The sequence below is a fragment of the Chrysochloris asiatica genome, unplaced genomic scaffold, assembly GCF_000296735.1.
Source record: "Chrysochloris asiatica unplaced genomic scaffold, ChrAsi1.0 scaffold00228, whole genome shotgun sequence".
Taxonomy (NCBI): Eukaryota; Metazoa; Chordata; class Mammalia; order Afrosoricida; family Chrysochloridae; genus Chrysochloris; species Chrysochloris asiatica.
Genome location: NW_006408746.1, coordinates 623,474 through 630,600, shown reverse-complemented (window position 1 = coordinate 630,600; position 7,127 = coordinate 623,474).

The following is a 7,127-nucleotide window of genomic DNA, read 5'->3' as shown; positions in this document are numbered from 1 at the left end:
AAGGGTCACGAATCATAGAATTATAATCCAGTTTTTTTCTTCTTTATAGGAGACCCAACAAAAGATATCTGTTCTTTATGCTGTTGTTAAATCGTGTCGAGTTTATTCTGACTCATAGACACTCTGCATAGGGTTTCCAAGGCTAGAAATCTTTATCAGAGCAGAAAGTCTATTTTTTTTCCTTAATATTGGCTAGTAGGCTCAAGCCAATAACTTTATGGTTCTCAGTCCAGTGCTTATCCTGCAGTTACCACACTTCCCTCTCTTTTATTCAAAAGTGATCCAATATAAAAAATCCACTGTCAGAATCTATATTTGGATTTTGAGCTGAGGCAATATAGTCAGTGACTATAAATTCAAGAATATTTGGCAAAGTTACCAAGCCTAGGTCAGTTATGATTATGATTCCAACTAAATTCAGTAGATGAATGGTCATTTTGCATGTTGGTTTGGTGTGAAATGTAACCTCTTTTCATTCATTCGCCCATTTGGTATATATAATTTGTCATAGGAGTTCTGGTGTGGCATTTCATTAGACTGTTAACTGTAAGGTTGGTAGTTTAAACCCACCAGCGGCTCCTTGGAAATCCTCTACAGGATTGCTAGAGTCAGAATGGACTCGATGGGACTTAACAACAAAACAATATATTCCAGATTCTGTTCTAAGACCTGAAGAAACAATGGGAATAAAAATTGATTAGATCTCTGCCGTTGTGGAGCTTATACTCTAGTAGGGGAAACAGAAAATAACAACAGACAGAAGTACTGTAAAAGGAGGGTTTTTTCATGCTTATTCAGCTCTTGACTTACTCTAGGGGCATAGGGGACTTCCTGAATAACAGATAGTGGAGGTGGGATCTAAAAGGCAAGTAGTGGACCATGACTAGGTGGATGAGGATGAGAAGGAAAATAGCTGGACAAAAGTCCTGGGACAAATTGGAAATGCACATACAATAAGCTAATAGACAACCAGTGTAGTAAAATACAGAGGAATGTAAAGGCAAAGAAGACTCAGAAAGTAGGGGAAGCTTTGTAGGCCATGCTCAGGGATTTGATCTCTGTTCCAAGCCCATTAGGAAGAGGAAGCTAATATGGAATTTGTATTTCGAAAAGTTTTCTCTGGTTGAAGTTAATAGACTAGAAACAGCCATAAATTATACGGGGAGACCAAGTAGAGGCTATGTCAGTAAGTCAGGTGAGTTATAACTCTGAATTGGGGCTATTGGTGGTAGAGGTGAAGAGAAGTGGACAGATTCCATAGTGATTCTAGGTCTCACTCCTTCACCTGTCCTCTGATTAATGGATATACAATTACAGCAGAACTGATATCCCTCTTGTATGTTTTTCTCTAGTTGTGCTAAAAAATAGTTGGATTCATCCAGAAATATGTTCTTGCCAAGTTGATGAGACAAAAATACAGAAAGTCAAGAAGTTAAGGGTGCTAGCTGGAATGTTGTTGCAATTTGGATCATAAAATGTATGCTTGATCTGAGGAAAAGCGGGCATTTACGTATACTACCAGGCACCATTGTTACTCCCATTATCCTTTCTTAGCATGGTTTTTAAAGAAAAGTCATGAAAAAGCTTGTGTGCTTTAAGATAGTGCTGTAGGATCAGCACAGGACTTCAAACCACAAGGTTGGCAGTTCAAATCCACCAGCTGCTCCTTGGAATCCCCATGCAGGGTCACCCAGGATCAGAATGGACTTGACAGCACTTATCAACAACAATTTGAAGTTATGCAGCAGCAAATTATACTTCTATATTCTTCATTCATTCTTTCAATCTCTCTCTTATTTTCACCATTAGAATACCTAGGCACTACGCAGCATTTGTAAAATCAGTTATGATAAGTGAGAAAAGCAGAAGAGAAAAAGAAAGAAAGGAGAGGAAGCCCAGAAGCAGAAGAAACAAGAGAAGGAGAAATGAGAGGGAGCAGAATGGAAAGCCATTGCTTATAAGATGAGCTAGACTAGAGGATAAAATGACAGGGGAGATGGAGGTGGAGGTGGTAAGGGGAGCCAGGTCCTCATTTAAGTGTGGTCCCATGGTTACAAATGAGGTTCATCATCAACCTAACACCTCTGTTGCTAGAACCCCTAGACTCTTGGTACAAATCTCTTCTCCTAGTGTCCTGGATACGTGTTTTCCTCTCAGCAGTCTTGGAAAGCAGCCCCTTCTGACCTTTCTTTGTTTTAGAATCCCAGGACATGGGCTTTTTTCTATGCTAAGGCCTGAGTTTTCCCTAGTTATTCTTTTCCAGCTTCTAAAGTGAGCTAATTTTCCTGTTTCCTTGTTCAAATATTAGCTAGTTACTTTAAATTGCAGTCTTTTGGCTAGTGTAATGTGTATTTTGTTGAGGTGTTAGTCTGTTGGAGGTTTTGTCTGGTGCCGTACAGATTTCTTGGAGTTAAGACTTTTCTGACTTCCAGATGAAAAGAGGTTTTTGTCTTTCTCTGCCCACAAATATAACTTTTTATTCTTTCTCCAGCTTGTTTAGGGTTGCCATCCTGCCTCTTCCTACTATAGCCCTGACTGTGGTTATAATCAACCTCCTGAAGAGTTGAAAACTACTTGGCTCTGCCCCTAACTGGGAGCCCTTTTCCCTTTATCTGTGCCTTCCCACCACCCTGGGTGGGTATCACCTTGAGAAGTGGCAGTGACTATAGAATGAGCAGATGGAAAGTAGAAAATTCTGTGCCTTCTAAGAAAAAAGTACCATCAACTCAGAGTTAACTATGTAAGGATGAAAATAGTAAAGAACAAGGTATATTGGTTCAAATGACTATAAGGAATTTACTAGGTAAAGTCCATTGTTTATTCTATTAGCAAGTTTTTTTTTTTAATATAATACAGACTGATCTGACTAATTAAATTTTTTAGACTTGGCTACAGTATCTTATGTGTGTGATAAGTTTATGTTCATGCCATGCGGCAGCATAGAAGCACTTCCTTCTGAAACTACTGAGATGGTAGGTAGAGCTTCAAGACCCAATTTCAGTCTTGAAAAATGCACTTTAAAATATATTTGCCAATTGGACATCCCTGTACTTCAAATTGTTTTACATTCTGGTGAGTATTTTCTTTTATTCTTACTCTTTAAGAGACAAAAGCTTCCTGTCTAGTATTCTTGAATTGGCTGAGAGAAGCTGAAGTGAGGTAAGATACAGAGGGCATTTCTGCTGAACAGAAAAGCTGGGCATTTATCTTTGAACACTGCCAGCTGAGTGTGCAAAAATCTAGCCAGAGCAGCCAGAATGGCTGCTACTCTTTCACAAGAACTGCATAACTAGGCTGCATAAGAGTCACCCAGAGGTCCTTCCTGCTTCCTTCAGGCCCTCTCTATGCATTTTGATTTTGCTACCTCTAGCTGTCTGCCCTCTGACATTTTTATGAATGTGTTCTCTTATGAATACCACTCTCTCATGGGAGTCTTTTTGATTTCTTAAGCATGGCTTGTTGTGAAACTTGAAGATTCTGGGCCTTTAGTTGTGACTTGGCTTTGATCCTAGGCCAACACTTTTCATGTGAAAGGATCTTCTTGTATAAATACATTAAAACTGCTGAAGGAATCCTCCCCACACGAACACAGGGAAAACAGAGGGCTGCTCGTTTGAGAAACCAAGATTCCCAAGGAACCCTGACTGGCCTCCTGCCCAAAAGATTGCTGTTGATATTGAATAGCTTAAGTAACCACCTTTCTCTAGTTAGCAAAGACTTGGCATGTCAGAAGGACAATTTTTTCTTGGGTAAATCTTACCAAAGGCAAAATACTGTAGACCAGATGGAATCAAGAAATAGAAAGACAGGATGTAATTTTTGAAACATTTTTTTGGTGTATGACTATGTAGTCTGGGGGCCGGGGGGGTGGAAACTGTTATATTGGGAACATTTATTTAAGTAGGCAACTAATAAGAATACACTCAATAGGTCTTTCTATTGATAATGAAATATGACTTATAATAATCCTCAACTTTGAATTTTTGAGGTTAATTGTAGGGCTTTACAAAGGAAAAAAAAAGCACCGAACTATCTCTCCCGTAGCTCTCTCCTCAGCTGGGTTCTATAAGTCATTGCAATGATCACAGAGGACTCAGCATATTCAGAGTTAAGTGGCTTATTATGTAAGTTAACAAGTTACAATTCACACTCAAAAATGTTCAGGGCCTAATTCTTCAAGTCAGGATAGCCTCTCCATAGCCAGACACATAGGCAGATCTTTTTTTGCCAGGTCAATATTACAAAGTTCTTTTAAGGCTGCTCATAAATTCCCATAGGACGTACCATTCCACCATAAGCCTCAGCTTACGTTCTGTGGGTCAGCAAATCTAGTTTCCTTAATTAAGTGCCTGGAGGCATCCTACTCTGCAAACAAGTATCCTATCATATTTAGTTGTTCTGTGCTCTGGGAAGCCTAACAATCTGTCCCATGCTCTGGTTCCTGATGTTGCTCCTCTGCCACTCCTCTACTCCTCCTCAGATATCACAGTTTTCTGTCCCTGGTTTGAGGAAGTTCAATGCTCAAGGGTCTCAGCATCCAAAAAAGATGCACTCCACTCCTGGCTCTTTCTTCTTAGATGTGGTGCTATAGGATTCAGCACTGGACTGCAAACCACAAACTTAGCAGTTCAAAACCACCCACTGCTCCTCAGAAGCCCTATCCAGGGCCGCTATGAGTTGGAACCTACTCACTAGCACTTAACAACAGCAACTTCTGAGATGGCTCATTTAAAACTTACTTTTGAGTTCCAAGTTTGTACATTCACAACTAACTCTGTTAACAATCACAATTGAATCCTAGTTCTATCAGCATCCTCTCCCACATTTTCTTACCCAGATCCATTAGGAAAATATTGTTTGGTGGGAGTTACAAGAAGTATGGGTAGAAGTAATCCATTGTACTTCAGGCTCATATTCTGAAAATGAACTGACTGGTATGCTCCTTCTGCTGGTCGCTATTCTTGTTTTGTTGTTCCTTCTCTTTCTAAATCATTAGCAAGCAGATATGTGAAAAGAGAGAATTTAAAAACTATATACATATTTTCAATGACCAAAGCTTCTATGTTAAGGTTACATGCCAACTTGACTAGGCCATGATTCTCAGTGGTTTGATAGATATTATGTAAACATCATCCATTTTTTGATCTTATGTGAGCAGTCACTCATTTGAAAGGGGAGTTTACTTGGGGATTTGGCCTGCACCAAACATATGTGAATGTTCTAGAAAAGCTAGCTCTCACCATCCTGCATTCAATTCATCTTCTGATTTCTGGTTTTTAGGTTGTGAGCCAGAAACTTTCTACTTGGCCTGCTGATTTTGGATTCATCAGCCTTGCAACCACATTAGTCCGGAGAAGCCTCCAGCTTGGTGCTTGATGAATGGTTTGGGACTTGCCAGCTTTCATAAGTGCATGAGCCACTTCCTTGAAATAAATCTCTCTCCATATATATTTATGCATATGCTTCACTGGTTTTGCTTCTCTAGAGAACATAGCCTAAGAGATACTAAGTACAGCTAAGTACCCTGTTATGATTGTGCAAAAAAAAAAAAAAAAAAAAATTAGCTGACATTCTACTATGTGGTACATTCAAAGCAATTTTTAAAAAACAATTTAAATAGATTAAAAAACTGCAGAATTTTGTCTGACATTTGACTCATATGAATGAATTATAAATTCACTTTAGAAAGCAGAAAGCATTACTGAAGCATACAACTACTGAAAGTGTGAAGTTAAAATGGAACCACAAATTTATACTAAGTCTGAGGTTCAGGCTATGTGGATGGTGACTGGGACAAAAGAGGCATTCAGGAACCCAATCATATCCGTTATTGACTTCCTGCCTGTCATGCTATTTCTTCAAATGCATGTGATTATAAGTTGAATATCTCACTATTTTCTTTCTGATATTATGATCAATGGTTTCACATTACAATTTTTTTTTAAGTTTTTATTGTGAATTATGTGTTAGTTTACATGGGTGAGCATTATCTTTGCATTCATCCTATCATGTTTTGTTTCATTACGATGATCACAATCCCCTGCATGCATCGTCAACAAATCAAAGGGTACACCCACATGCCTGTCCCTACCCCCCACCAGCACACAGCCCCTCTCCCTCCCTGAGTCCAGAGTCCCCAGCCACTCTTACTGTCCATGTTATCATCGCCTCCATCCCTAGTGTTACTGCCTCCTTGGACAGGGTCTCGCACTTCACTTTTCTCCCTTTATGGTTCCAGGGATATCTGCTCCCGGACTGCAAAATCAGCCACTACCCTCCTATTGTTACCGAACATTTACGTTTACCTTTCCAACACTCACTGTCAGACCTAATAGCAATCATTCCCTATTGAACCACAGGAGTCCAATCCCCCTCACCTTTTATCAACCCATCTAGAAAAGTTGGAAACAATTCAGAGGAGGTTCTACCTTTCCCTGTATCTTGTGTAGCTAGGTTCCCTATTGAAAGCTTGTAATCCAGTCACTTCTTGCTTTTGTAGTCCCCCATTTTGGGTAGCCAATTTCTAAGATCCTCATCCCTGTCGACCCTGTGTACCAAGGGGATGGGAATGATCCTCACTGTAGAGATTTGTCTGCTCCTTTATCACACTGCATCCACAAGCCTAGGTCAAGTTCATCCACTTGTAATGGGTTACTCTTTATTATTTTTTTCCTCTTCTTTCTTCCTCTAGTCATGTTCTGACCATCCAGTCATTGATGCCAGGTCAAATGGGTATTATCTGTAAGTGTGGGTGTTCTTGTGCATCTCCCCTCACTTCATATCTGCTGGATGCTTCACACTCCATTCTAGTCTTCTGGGGCCATGCCCCTGCCCCTGCGCCCAGGAGTCCCCAGGTCTTGTCAATCCAGGTTAACAGGAGTCTATTGACTATGGTTGGACTTAGTTCACAACTTCATTGCTGTTTTCCTCCCACTTCCTCTTATTGGTGACCAACGTGCCCAGCAGAAGGACCACATGTCTTTTAGTGTATTCCATTTGAATTTCAGTCTTGGAAGGGAGTTTACCTTGAGGGGACCTGACCATTTGCCTTGATGGCTCCCTGGGGAACAACTTGCTTGTTCTTGTAGTAGTCAATTGGACTGCTGTTATTGTTTTTTATTTTTCCT